Source organism: Sus scrofa, chromosome 3 (assembly GCF_054392235.1).
Source record: "Sus scrofa isolate SSC_HxYL_T2T_F1_AM1 chromosome 3, Sscrofa_HxYL_maternal_Yorkshire_Landrace_v2.0, whole genome shotgun sequence".
Lineage (NCBI taxonomy): Eukaryota > Metazoa > Chordata > Mammalia > Artiodactyla > Suidae > Sus > Sus scrofa.
The window spans coordinates 104,328,141-104,342,983 of NC_139385.1; the positions used below are offsets into that span (position 1 = coordinate 104,328,141).

A 14,843-nucleotide genomic window follows, 5' to 3' on the forward strand; every position below is an offset into this window, starting at 1 on the left:
ATATGTTATTAGTTATTCAAAGTACAGGCCATGAAATCCTACGCATATGCTAGAAGTAGGCCACTAAGTTGGCTCTGTGCTTCCTTTTGGCCAAATAAGAGATAGGAAACATCAATTAAAGGATTCACACACAGCATCTACAAGGCAAAACAAACAAGTTATTCACAAGAACTATTCCTGGCACTGAGACCACAAAGACATTCGTCATACAGTTAAACGGATACAAGATCGGGGACTTTGGGCCAAATGAGATAATTTAGGAAAGAGGTCACTAACTCTTAAAATTTTTCTCAACAGGGTCATTTAGAAGCATTACCCTTACAGAAATCTCTTCCTCAAGGAATAAAAGAGATAAAGTTTCCTACTTACGGCATGTTATTTGAATGACCAGGCATTTTAGAAATGCCCATCTTTAGGTATATGTTCCAGGAAAAGGATAGATAAGGTGACCTCTGGGGGCCTGGCTGCCTGTGAGGAGACATGGTGGTTCAGGATGTAGGCTTTTTCCCAGGCTATGCCCAGAATATTTCCATCTCCACTAGGCTGGTCCATCTTGCCAATGCATGGGATCACCCACATAGCCAGGCTTCCAAAAACTAGTTGGAAGCAAAAGCTTTTCCTCTCTCTTTCCTGTTCCATGGTAAATCCTTAACCTACCTATCTGGACATTCTATATAAAGCATAGATAAGTGGGAGCCTGGCAGCTTTCCCTGAGCCTTCAAATCCTTCTTACTCCCCTGACAATACTAAGAACAATGAAAGCCCATGTTGGTAGAGCTCTGAAGACACAATTTGCTGATCTTTAAAAATCCTACCTTCTACCAGGACTGCTCCAGAATCCCATGGGGTTCCTGGAATTCCAGGCTGGCTGGGAAGCCTCTGAGGAATTCTGGATTATTTCTCATAGGTACAGCTGGCTCCCATGGGAAGGTGAGCTACCTCTGACTAAGGACTTTCAAGGAGAAGTGACAGTGGGAGATGGAAGAGGTGGGAGACAGAGCATTATACAATTAATCAAAATATCAGTTCTAATAAAGCACAAATTACTCTCCCTTCCTTTTCTATTTTTTTTCTTATAATTAAAATAAAAGTATATGTGCAGAGAGATGGTAGACAATAGTGACTGAGATGCATAGACTTTGGCTACTGACCTGAATTCAAGATTTGACTCCAGCACATGCAACCTTGGTAAGTTTCCTCTCTGATTCTAGCTTCTGAATCTGACATCAAGAGAATAATAATAGTATTTACTTCAGAGTGTTTTAAAATGAAATATAGTATACATGTGCTTTATACTCAAATGTTACTGTAAAAAAGTTGGGAAATACAGGCAAGCACAAAGAAAATCAAAAGTACCTATAATCTCACCATCCATTTCAATGCACATAATTCAAATATGGGGGGGGGGCATATTTTTAAAGCATGAGATCAATGCTACTTCATAACTTGCTTTTAAATTTTAACATCATACCCTAAGCATGCCTATATAATTTGGGATTCTTGCATAACATGATTTTAAAAGCCCACGTCATATTCCCTTAGGTTATTTTACTTGTCATTTACTTTAAAATAAGCCCTGCCCTCCTTCCTTCTCTGAGGTTCCTACACTTCATCTACTGCCAAGTCATCTGACCCTTCCAGATAGTTGACTGCTTTCTATTGGCTACCTGGAGATGCTGCCTTCATCTCACCATCGAGACCACCTGCTCTTCAGTCAGGGGCACATTGGAGCCTTCATTACATCCCCAGTGTCCAGAGCAGCCTAACTGGAGCTGCACAGGCAACCCTCATGACTGATGGCAAACCACCCAGTTTAACAAGATTCCATTAATTGGTACAAAAGCTGAACAAGGCAGAAAGGTGATTTCATTCCAAATAGTATAAGGGCATTAAATTCTGGGGCATTCTGCAGCACTGAATACACGTTAAAAATTCTCAGGAAGAGGAAGAGACTGAAGATTTTTATCTGAGTGCATTGTTTTTCCAAACACCAGAGCTAAATAAGTTCAAAAACTTTTTTTTTTTTTTTTTGCAGCATATGGAGGTTCCCAGGCTAGGGGTCTAATCAGAGATACAGCTGCTGGCCTACACCACTGCCTCAGCCACACCAGATCCAAACCACGTCTGTAACCTATACCATAGCTCACAACAACACCAGAGCCTTAACCCACTGAGCGAGGTCAGGGATCGAACCCATAACCTCAGGGTTCCTAGTCGGATTTGCTTCCGATGCATCACAACAGCAACTCCACAAATTCAAAACTTTTAATGACTTTCTTTTTAAATGGAAGTCACAAGACTGTCTCAGCAATGACATTCGAGATCACAGCAAAACTTTTCTAATTCATACTAATGAGGAACTGCCAAACTCAATCAGCAAAGAAAAATGAATTACATCCTTTTGAAAATAAAGGGGTTTCTTTCCAATGCAATTCATTTGATTAAAAAGTTTTATTTCCAAATAGTTCAGTACCTTGACCTGTTTTGATGGGTTGTTCAGAACCTGATATGTTACAACCATATTTATTGTCTGTATAGTAACAGGAATAGCTGAAATTCTTGAGAAGTGCATTCTCTCTAAAAACAATAAAATTTCAACTCTCCCTATGATCCTGCTCACATAGCTCACTCCTTAGGAAAGCTTTTTCTTCATCAGTCATGTGGAAGCAAACCCCAGCTCATGTTGCCCCCCTCCCCACAACCAACCCGGCTGCTCCAGTTCTGAGTGGGCAGAGGTCTGAAGTATCAACCCAGATAAATCCCTAAAAAAAAAAAAAAAAAAAAAAAAAAAAACCCTCCAGATTCCAGACTTGATCTGTCCAGACCCATCTGAGAATTAACAAGCTCCTTTTAATCACCCAGAGAACTAAGCCTGTCATGGAAACACTGATTCAACCCTAATGAGAACAGACATAAAACCACACAAATGAACTAAGCATTCCTCTACCCATTAGGAGTCAAGTCGAAACAACAGCCTCAGGATTAAAAAAGCAAGCCTGTTTTTTCTTTGTGGTCCTGCTCGTTTTCACCTCTTCCATTGCCTTGTTTTCACAACTCCTGTTTACAAGAAAGTGGGAGCGGGGGAATTGAGAGAGGGATGGAGAAGAGGGCTAGCAGGAAGGAAGAGAAATGCAGGGTGAGTATGCCAGGCTGGCGAATGCCAACAAACACTGTGGTTTATGTCAGGCAAATTAAAACTTCTAGCCTGGGGGAGACTGTAATAGTCTGTTTGGGACGGTCTGAAAATAAGCTGCAGTGAACTCTCATCTCCCACTAAAACGGTTAAGTATGGAGTGAAGTCTTTACTTTCCAAAGATCAGGTTCTGCACAGTATTTTTGCAAGCACTTTTTTTTACATTTTCTTTTTATTATTTTTCCTGTTTCTTTCAGAATTAGAAAGGCTAATCACATGAAGTATCATTATTATCAGAAGCAAGCATAGTCAGGTTTAAAGAAAAAAAATACAAGATGCCCAGCAGAAACAGTACAATCCTAAGGAGGAATACATTTTAATTTCCCCTTGGACACACAAGGTATGATTTGTGGGTCCAGGGGCCCCTACACCAAATCCCAGTAAAGTCATTCCTGCAGAAAATGTTTGGGCAGGTGTGGAGGCCCTTGTGGCTCTGATTCCTTGGTCTGGGTCATCGCCATCTAGGGCTGGAGGGGGCACCAGGCTGGAGATACCAGCCTGTGGGACACGGGCCTCCCAGAGAAAAGGGGGGAAGGGGAGACAGCAGCAGGAGTAGGGGGAGCCAGGAAGAAGGAAAATGAGAGTCCTGGGGGTGGGGGGATGCTGAGCCCCCGGGGGTAGGGATGGAGCACCCGGGCTGGTGACCATGGTAGGGGAGGCCAGGGCCGCGGGTTTGGAGGAGCCGGGGGAGGCCCCTTTCCCCCCCACCCCCACCCCCACACCCGGAACTGAGTCTAGATTCTTTTCTTTGCTATTTGAGTTTTCCTTGAGAGAGAGACCCAGGTCACAGCAGCAGCCCCAGAGCTGAGGGGCTAGGGGAAAGCCAGGAGGGGCCCACCCCGTGAGGGCCCTGTGCTTTGCGGGCATTGAGGGCGATAAAGGGGAGAAGGGGCACCGCGCGGGGCGCCCAGCCAGCCTGGGAGATGCCCACGTCCCGCGGCGCCGCCGCCCCCCGCCCCCGCCCGCGAACTTTCCCAGAAACCGGGGGTAACCCGCTCGAGATGGGGGGCTCCCCTTGCCTCCCCATCTGTCCCCTGGGGCCGGTCACTCACGGGCAGCGCGGCTGGGGTTCCAACTCTGGCCGCCGCCATCCACCCCGGGAGGAGGAGCAGGAGGAGGAGTGGGAGGAGGAGGGAGAGACAAGAGGAGGAGGAGAGGGGCAGGCAGAGCGGGAGGAGAGGGAGGGCCGGGAGCGACTGGAGTGGAGGGCCGGGAGGGGGTGGCCACTCCGCGGAGGCTCCGGCGTCCCTGCTCCACCCCCTGCCGGATCCTCCCCTCTCTCCTCACTCCTTTCCCGCCCTGGACACCTCAAAGTTTTTCTGACGTGAGATTCTCTATTCTCTTGTCTCCCCTTATTTTCCTCCACCTGAGCTTCCAGCCGCAAGTTGGGAAGCGGGTGCTCCCTTCAGCACAAGTGGGCTGCGGAGGAGGCACATGAGTTAGTTTTGGATGCCCCTCGAAGCAGCTAGCTGGGCTCTTTGGCCGATCTGAAGCCACTCCCCACCCCCAGGACCTTGTCATCATCTCTGGGTGGTGCGAAGATTAGGGTTGGGGGTGGGGGGGTTGGGGGTGGGAGGGGGTGGTGGTGAGGAGACTGTGGTCCTGTTTTCCACGCTGCTTCATAGAGTTTTTGGGTTTTGTTTTCTCTAGTGATTAGGAGAACTAAGGAATGTTTTTTGCATTTTTTAAAAAGTGAAGTATAGTTGATTTACAATATTACATTAGTTTTAGGTGTACAGCATAGTGATTCAGAATTTTTACAGATTATACTCCCGTTAAAAGTCATTGCAATAACCTATAATGAAAAAGAATCTGAATATATATCTATATATGAATCACTTTGCTGTACACCTGAAACTAGCACATTATAAATTTACTATACTTCAACTTTTAAAAATGGTTTTTAAAAAATGTTATTGCAAGATAATGGCTATAATTCACTGTGCTATTTTATTTATTTTATTTTATTTTATTGCTGGGCCCTGGGCATACTCCAGAGATAAGCAGTGGCCCAAACCACTGCAGTGACAACACCAGATCCTTAACCAGCTGCAGCAAGAGAACTCCTGTTTTATACATAGTAGTTTGTATCCCTTAATCCCATACCCTTAATTTGCCCCTCCCTCTTCTCTCTCCCCTCTGGTAACCACTAGTTTGTTTTTTATGAGTCTATTTCTGTTCTGCTATATACATTCATTTGTATTATTTTTTAGATTCCACATATAAGTGATATCATACAGTATTTGTCTTTCTCTATCTGACCTATTTCACCAAGCATAATATTCTCTAAGTTCATCCACATTTCTGTCTATGGTTCAGTAATACTCCATTACACATACACACACACACACATACATACACAGCAATTCTTCTTTGTCCATTCATCTGTTGTTGGATACTTGGGTTGCTTCCATATCTTGGGTAAGAATTATTTTTGAAGACTCTCTTGAGGTTCTCTTTTACCTTAAGGTAGGACCAACCCTGGTGGCAGGGTAAGAGGAAAGGAAAGATGGAAGTCCACCTTCCAGGGCCCATCAATGCTCAAGAGGAGGAGGAGGACAGGGCAGGGATAGCCTAGTGAAGGGCCAGGCTGTGTGGATGGGGCAGGAGCCACTTGCAGAATGCAGAAGAGAAGGGAAGTTGTCCTCTGAGGAGAGGTTAGAGGGTGGCATCTAGTTCCAAATCCATTACTTGCTAGCAGGTAAGGCAAGTCACTATGGAAGTCACTTAACATCTGAGCCTCTTCCGCAAGTGGAGCTGCCTCCCTGGGAGTTAAATAAAAGGAGAAGACCCACTGGGGCCTTTTACCCTCGAGGGACACCCAGCCCCCAGATGGGAACTTGAGAGGAGTTTGAATAGACTCAGAAGGAAGAAAAGAGCACTCCAGACCTTGGGAAGCTGGCAAGACTGGAAGGCTTAGGCAAGATGGGAAATGTTTGGATGAGAAGGTGGAACTGGACATAAAGCAGAAAATGGGAAATCCTTAAAATTTTTAAGTGAAGGAATATTCTGATGCAAGTGGTGTCCTATTCACCTTTGTACTCGCAGAGCCTGGCATATGGTAGGCACTCAATCTTTGTGGACTCAAAATGGCAACTGAAAAATATGACTTAACAGTCTGAAAGATGGACTATCTGGGAAGAGAGGGCTTGGGCCCAAGGAGAGGAGTTAGGAGGCCCCGGTGAACATCTCAACTTGAAATGCAGTGCCTGGTGGTAGAAAGGAAATGAAGGAATCCTTATTAAGCATGTCCCTGTGTTTGTATAGCACTGAGATTCTCTTTTCAATGCTCTTTCAAGTGTTGTCGTGTGTTTGATCTGGGAGTTCCTTGATAAAATGGAAACGATAATAAGTATCCTATTCAACCACCCGCCAGTGGTAAGGACCTGTGTTGAGGGCTTTGAGGAAGGAAGGAAACATTCAGAGAGGCATAGGAGTACCTCAAGTCACACAGATGGGATCTATTTAGTATACTTTTAGTTTCAGATAAAATTTTTACTTGTGTTTATGCTTATGACACTCTCAACAGAAAAAGGCATCAGGTCCCTGTGAAGATCAAAGAGTTAAGGGAGCGAGAGGTAGACTAGAGAATAGGAAGTTGACTGACTGGTAACTTTTCTATGCTTCTATGGCATCAGTCAGGTACTGGGCCCAAGTCATCCTTCTGGTAAGGAGGTGAGCAAGGTGCAGAGCAAGGATAAAGGAGGAGGGAGGCAAAGGAAGGGAAGAAAAGGGGTGCCTTGAAGCCAGGCATTTCGGCATTCTGGATGAAGAAAGGACACATTTATATGTATGACTGATTCACTTTGCTGTACACCTGAAACTAATACAACATTGTAAGTCAACTATACTCCAATAAAATTAAATTTAAAAATAAATAAATAGGAGTTCCCATTGTGGCCTAGCAGAAACTAATCTGACCAGTATCCATGAGGACACAGGTTCGATCCCTGGCCTCACTCAGTGGTTTAAGGACCTGGTGTTGCCATGAGCTGTGGTGTAGGTGGCTGGCTCTGATGTGATTCGACCCCTAGCCTGGGAACTTCCATACACTGCAGCTGTGGCCCTAAAAAGATAAATAAATAGATAGATAGATATTTAGATGGATAGATAGATAGATAGATAGATAGATAGATAGATAGATAGATATAGAGTCCTGAGTGTACCTTTTTAATTCCATCATCTTTGAATAAGCAGTATGGCCTTGACTAGTAGGTAGCCCACCCAATGAAAAAAATCTTTTTTGGAAACTTTGACACTTCTGCAAAGCAAACAGTCCCATAATTTTCTAAAGACCAAACAGTTGGTTGAAAACCACTTATCTTTTACAAGGGACAGTCCCTCCTCTTCTGTGTGACTCAGTGTGGCCCCAAAGGTTGCTACTTTCATGTATGCAGATTTATTTCTCGTAACTCCTCCACGTATTTCCAAAGAACCCTTTCTGGCAGTGTCCTTTTGTATCAAAATCTGATGGTAAACAGCTCAGCCTGGCCTCAATAGCTAGGCTACCACAGCTGTTCATGGCCAGCTGTGACCTCATTTTAATTCGGTTTCTGTCCTTTTCCTTGCTCTGCAGTAAGGAGACCCTTAGGCTATTATTGGTCTCCTTTTCATTAACAGGTTTCCCTGTCTTGGCAGTGTTTTCATGTAACTTCCACACTATTTAACAAGGGGTCCCCAAATTGTCTATAAATATGATCTAGTAGATTAACTTGGAATTCCTCAAAACTCAAATCAGCTTAAAGCTGTCAGGATCAATTAATATAAATGCAAACCAGCTTTTGGAAAAGCCCCATCTGAAAGAGACTTAGTTGAGAAGTGAGGACTTCAGATTTAGGACAAGCTTAGTCCTAAATGCTTGATAAGAACATTCCTAAGAACTTTACAGCGTTAAGTCTCTATTTATACTGCAACATGCATCAAGACAGAGTAAAAGCTTGTGAAAAACTATTCAAAAGAATAGTCCACAGTGGTGGCTTCGACAACAGTGAAAATGAAACAGAAAAAAAAAAAAAAAAACCACCATTTTAGGCACATGATGCATTTTGGCCTGATCCACAAGGAAACATGAATACTCTAGAAAGAAATTGTCAGAGATAAATAAAATACCAACATCTTCATTAAGAATACCAGTTGAAATCAATGATACTTAGGGCATGACCACTTAATCAACTCAGAATGGCCTGAGATTGGCTATCCTTTGTCCTGGAGATGGAATACTCTTGGGTATGGTTTGAGCTACAGTTGTGCAGTCCTTTGGCCTGCTTCCTAAAATGTATCCAATCAGCATTAATTGAACACCTACTATGTACAGACATTCTGCTAGACACCGTGGAGGAGTAAGTATAAGGTCTGATTCCTGCCTCACAGCATCTGTAGTAGTTCAGGGAAAGGGCCAACATGAAAATGACTCCACGAGACGTGTTGACAGTTTAATACAACAGGAGAGGTGTCCGAAGGAAATATGGGAAAGCTAAAGAAAGAGAGAATATTCTTCAGCCTCTAAGGCAAGATGTGAGGGTCATTTTGTTGTTGTTGTTAGTTAACTACACCGTGTTGTTTCTATTCTTGCATCTGTCGGGTGTCACCATTCATCCCACTGGTGGTTAGGAAGCAGTGGGGTTGAGTTCAGAGATCACAATACAAAAGTTCTAAGTGGGGGAGTTGTCTTTTGAGGCCCCCACTCCCACAAAGCAGACAACAGCCTCCAGTAGTTTTCCATCCAAGAGTCAGTTCCTCTAATCCTCTCCTTAGGAAAAGTTATTCTAATCCTGCTCTATAACCTTTTCTTTCAAAGATTCGGAACAACTATAATGAGTTTTCCTGCTCTAATGCTCTGATTGCCAGTCAATTTCCTAATTTGGAGCTAATTACCAAACTGCTTAAAAATGTAAGGCACAGACAACACTTACTGACAAGCTTTCCATTTATCACCATAGTGTCTGAGGACATGGCCCTTAGCCGAGAACAGAAGCTTCCTTTTCTTTCCCAGAACAGACTATTCCTTGTCGGTGTAGCACTGCCAGATTGTTTCTTAGCCATCATCAACCAAGTTGCTATCTTCATATGTTAAAGTTATAGAGGAGTCTGAAGCCTTTTAAGAGTTGGGAACAATTTCCAGGGTCAATGCTGCATAAAACGAAACTGTAAACTGTACATTTTTCTGTCTGAAGATTTTTATTATGAAGAAAGCTTTAATTCATGACCTGAAGAGAGCCTTTTGGTCCAACTTTTTTGGTGGCTTCTTAGCTAAGTGGTTCCTTATTTTACTTGTATTTTTCTCACATTTTGGTTTGGAAATAGTGCAGCTGAGCTTTTGTTTGGTTTTAGTGGATAATGAACTTGGAAACTGGTCATGTTGCTACAAAGCATCTGTTAGTAAAACTCATGGGGGGAGTTCTTGTCATGGCTCAGTGGGTTAAGAACCAAACATAGTGCCCGTGAGGATTTGGGTTTAATCCCTGGCCTCGCTCAGTGAGCAGCTACAGTGTAGGTCACAGATGCAGCCTGGATCTGGCATTGCTGTGGCTGTGGTGTGGCCATCAGCTGCAGCTCTGACAAGACCCCTAGCCTAGGAACTTCCATATGCTGCAGGTGGGGCCCTAAAAAGAAAAAAGGGGAAAAAACCTTATAGAGGTAATTTCTTACCAAAAGCAGTGCAGAATCCAGTTTGATCAGCTTTGAAAAGTGAGCAGTATTGCTTATAACAGCATAACGGGGGGTGGTGTTTAAAAATGATATGACAAGACACATGCTGTTTATCACAGTTTCTCAGGTGTTCCTGGATCATCTAATCTCTTCACCCAGGCCTGCTGCAAAACGAATGTGAATACTGCCCCCTGGAGTTGTGCAGCCAGCTAACCTACCTCCCTGCCCAATCACTTGCTATTAAAGGGCCATTTTTCCACCTAATTTGGAATTGCTTATAATTACATATATCTTATAGATGCATGAAAAAGGAACAGGAATAAAAAATATCAACAGCTGAATCTCTACAAGAAGAGATGTGTGCTCTCAATAATCTTCCTCATTTTTCAACTTTTCAACATGTGATATATAAGGAAAAGCTCGCAAATGTCATTCCAATAAGTTCTGAAAATTCCAACCAACTCTGAGTTCCTCCTCTGTGCCTAGACTGAGAACTCTCTCTCACTTTTCATTTTCCATGCTTCAAGAGGCCTAAATAGAATAGATAATTCTTTGAGAGGGACACTGCAATGGCAAGCAGAGGCACAGGACACTCACTGGAAGGGCTTGTAGAGAGAGAAGGGGTTATTTTAAGAGTAGGAGACACTTGATGCCTGGGATGATAAGGAAGGGAGAGCCCAAGACAGCAGCAGTACCGCTGGTATAGAGGTCAGCCAGGAAAACCTGGGGCACTGGAGAGGTTTCTTGAAGAAGGTAAATTTGGCTATAAACACCCAGCTGAATCTGACCACCACAAGATAAGAGTTACACACCTGGGTGAGAATTTAGGAATAAATTAGTGAGAAGCACTATAGAAGACATAGTTAAATAAATAAGGAGTTCCCACTGTGGTGCAGTGGGTTAAGATCCAGAAACACTGCAGCTGTGGCATAGGTCACAGCTTCAGCTCAGATTTGATCCCTGGCTTGGGAACTTCCATATTCTACAGGGGTGGCTGAAAAAGAAAATAAATGAATAAACAGACAATTATCAACCCCAAGGAAAACAAAGAGGTAGTTGTACAAGAAAGGAAAAGTAATCATAGTATATTACATGACTCAGCTACCAGTAGCATTTAAATAATCATAACAAAGTGTACACTGAATATCGACATGCAATGTTGATGTAACGAGTCTGAAGAAGACAGGAAAATAGAAAGCATGTTTATGTGTGTCGTGCGGATCTCAGGAGGGAGACGAAACAGAGACAAATCCTCATCTTCCAACTGTGAAGTCAACTGATTATATCTAAGAGGAAAAACAAAAGTAGCAAGCCATTTGGAAATATGGAGATACCAAAACAAGGAGTGAAAGTGCTTTTCTCTGGGGAGTGTGAAATGAGGGATAGGATCCGGAGACTATTTTTGTTTGTTCTGCCTTGTTTTGTTTCTTCTTAGTAATAAGGTTTTTTTTTTTGTTTTTTTTTTTTTTGGAATAAGTATTTTAGAACAGCTTGACTCCAACTGAGTTTGTAACTTTGGTGAAAATACAGACCTTTAATAAAAGAAGTTACAGGAGTTCCCATCGTGGCGCAGTGGTTAACGAATCCAACTAGGAACCATGAGGTGGCCAGTTCGGTCCCTGCCCTTGCTCAGTGGGTTAACGATCCGGCGTTGCCGTGAGCTGTGGTGTAGGTTGCAGACGGGCTCGGATCCCGCGTTGCTGTGGCTCTGGCGTAGGCTGGTGGCTACAGCTCCGATTCACCCCCTAGCCTGGGAACCTCCATATGCCACGGGAGCGGCCCAAGAAATAGCAAAAAGACAAAAAAATAAAAAATAAAATAAAAAATAAAAGAAGTTACAGCCTCTATGTACTATCTCCCACTCGATGCCTTGTGTGAGAGGAGCCCAGGGCAGGATGGAGGACATATGGCAGTCAGCATGTCCATTTTGCTTATCGTAGTCTCATCTGCACTGAGCACTCAGCAGGCGCTGGACACCTACTTGTTGACTGAATGATGAAATGGGTAAGGCAGATTTAGAAGTTAGTGCTCACCATCTGTACAAAGGTGTGCATAACTCAAGAGTTTACAGATGGAATCCAATGTCTGGGACCTGCCTTAACCCATTCCAGGAGGGAGTTCCCATTGTGGCTGAGCGGAAATGAATCCAACTAGTATCTATGAGGATGTGGGTTTGATCCCTGGCCTCGATCGGTGGGTCAGGGATCCAGTCTTGCCATGGGCTGTGGTGTAGGTCATGGCACAAACTTATTAAATTCAGAATTTGGTACTTGAGAAAGTTTGTGTAATGAGAAATATTTAAATAAAAATAAGGGTCAGAGAAGGGAAAAATCATGTCAAAGGCAAACCTTGTGCCAGAGCCACTCCCAAGAAGCTACCTAAAAGCTAAAGAAGAAGTAGAGGTACTTAATGAAGACATGGAAAGGAAAAGTTTAATGAAGTACAGGAGTTACTGAGAAGTTTAATATTTTATCCTCCACCTATATAGTACCTGTAGGAATAGAACTAAATGCCTCCAATGTAAAAGACTCAGTAGTGAATAATCCAGGCTGTGGAATCAGACTAGCCTAGATCTGAATCATGGCTCCACATGTACAGTCCTGTGGCTATGGACAAATCGCTTAGCCTTGGAACACTTAAGACATAGTTTTCTACCTGTAAAATGGGATAGCAACAGCATCAAAGAGATACGGTTACTGGAGGTTAAATGAAAGAAGTCACATCAAGTCTTACCCATGCTTAAGTAAATGGTTAACAAATGGTGGTCATTACATGCCTTGGCAAGGGGCTCTACCAAGAAAGCAAAGATCTTAGCAGTTAAGTTAAAAAGGGACAATTGTGCCAGGGAACCAAGTGCACCTCCACAGTCCTGCCCTGTCCCTGAGGCCGAGGGACACTCCCAGATGCACCAATCCTTGCAGAATGGCCAAGCCGTCTGTCCCCAAGGACTGTCTGCAGGTCTTTGGGAACAGGAGCCATGCAGGTCAGCTAGTCTGGGAGCTCTGGCAACTCACAGCTGGAGAGATACAAGTCTCAGCCACCACAGCAAAGAGGGACACAATCCCAAGATTCACATTTTCTCTAAGAGAAAAACAGGCCGAACTCTCAGAAGTGAAACTCTTTCTCACCCAGAGGTCTGAGGATTTTCACATGTACACACAACAGCTAGACCGCCCCCAGAAAGCAATGTGGGACCACTGTGAGGGCTTTCTATAGGGGAAATGGCTCTGCAGAGACATGTTTCAGAAAAACAATCTGGTTAAGAGAGGTTGGAAGGGATGGAGAACAGGGAGACAAGTTATCCAGACAGTAAGGAGCCAGGACTCAATTTAAAGTATTGGGTAAGGAAAGGTTAGAATTGAGAGATACGGGAGTTCCCATCATGGCTCAGTGGTTAACGAATCTGACTAGCATCCATAGGATGCAGGTTCAACCCCTGGCCTTGCTCAGTGAGTTAAGGATCCGGCATTGCTGTGAGTTGTGGCGTAGGTTGCAGACTCGGCTCGGATCCTGTGTGGCATAGGCCAGTGGCTACAGCTCCGATTAGGCCCCCCTAGCCTGGGAACCTCCATGTGCCTCAGGTGCAGCCCTAAAAAGCAAAAAAAAAAAAAAAAACCAAAAAAAAAAAAGAATTGAGAGACTGTACAAAAGCAGCAAGATTCAGAAAGACAAGAAAGCCAATGAGCTGTGCACGGTGAGGAGGAATCCAAGGTGATGCACAGGTATTAAACTTAAGTCACAACCAGGTGGAAGCTAGCTGCTCCTCCTTCAACCCTCCCTCTTAGTCGAGTTTGTTTACATCGAAATCCTTAGCTTCACCTCTTCTTTCTCTCACACTCCATATCCTGCCCAAATGCCATTCATTCAACAAATGTTCAATGAATGCTAGGCAGTGTTCTGAGTACAGGGAATATAGTAAGTAAGCAAATCGGAGCAAAAACGTGCTTCTGCAGAGCTGCATCTTCTGGAGGTAGAAACAGGCAATAAACAAGATAAATAAGTAAACATATCGTATGTTAGATTATGATAAGTATCAGGAGTAAAACAAAGCAGAATAACAGAAGTATAGTGGGAAGGAGTTGCAATTTCAGCAAACCTATCCACTCTCTTCAAAATAAATCCAGAAACAGAAACTTGTACTGCCACCAGCACAGTCCAGGCCACCATCATTTCTCAACAGCCTCCTACCATTGCAATAATCTCCCAATTCAGCCCTCTGCTTCCACCCTTGCTCCGCTATCTAGTCTCAACATAGCACCAACAATTCCATTAAAATATAAGCCAGATGATGTCACTCCTTTGTCCCAAACCCTCCAGAGGAGAACTAGAAATGGACTAGAAATTCCAAATTCAGCATCACAGAACACCGTAGGGCATGGAAACTCTAGGCTTATGATGGAGCACATCATGGTGATTTGATGTTTCCCTCAGAGCTCCTGGGGGCTTAGGCACAGCTACAGTGAAAACGGCTGGTTCAGTTGACAAAGAATTAAAATGAGCAGGTCACAGAAAACAGGCAGGGCAAAGGGGCTAAGGACTCAAAGGGCTAGGAGACTGGGACTGAGCTGACTTGCCCAGAGATTCCCCAAGGCAGGATTCAAACACTTTGCTTACTGTGAAGACTCAGCACAACCATCAGAGTCTGTCTACAGCCGGCAGCCTAGGACATGTGGCCGAGACCAAGGAGTTGGCCTTTGTGCTGAGCACAGAGGGAAGCTGGGGATGAGCTCTCTGGTCAAACAGAAAAGGCATCTGTAGGGTGACTAGGAACAGCCTGGAGAAGAGGCTCAAAAGAGATGGCACTGCAGGCAGGGAAGTAGGGAAGAAGGGATTTCAGGTCTGGGGACTTCAATGTCGGGTGCAATGGGCTTGTGCAAGCAACTCAGGAGAAAGGAGCTATAAATTTACAGGCTTGGGGATAGAGGTGCTGGGAGAGACAGCCCTGAAAATGACATGATGTTTATGAAATAAACCAAAGAGAGCCTGACAGGACTCAGGGTCC

General features: G+C 44.0%; 1 protein-coding gene and 1 long non-coding RNA gene across 8 annotated transcripts in view; one reads left to right on the top strand and one right to left on the bottom strand.

The window, feature by feature from the left end:
• Window positions 1-4,315, bottom strand: part of STON1 (stonin 1) — a 50,375-nt gene extending 46,060 nt beyond the window's left edge. For 4 of the 7 annotated variants that reach the window (XR_014841981.1, XR_014841982.1, XM_021088288.2 and 1 more), the window contains exons 1-2: window positions 4,246-4,315; window positions 1,152-1,220 (exon numbers count right to left, since the gene is read on the bottom strand). The gene's annotated coding sequence lies outside the window, so the exon portion shown is untranslated. The remainder of the gene's footprint in view (window positions 1-1,151; window positions 1,221-4,245) is intronic. The other 3 variants (XR_014841980.1, XR_014841979.1, XM_085019346.1) reach the window with 1 other exon arrangement.
• Window positions 4,316-5,141: 826 nt separating this feature from the next.
• LOC146404817 (uncharacterized) lies at window positions 5,142-11,608 on the top strand. Its single transcript, XR_014841999.1, has 2 exons — window positions 5,142-9,787; window positions 10,830-11,608. It is a non-coding gene; the product is annotated as an uncharacterized LOC146404817 (long non-coding RNA).
• Window positions 11,609-14,843: the final 3,235 nt, after the last annotated feature.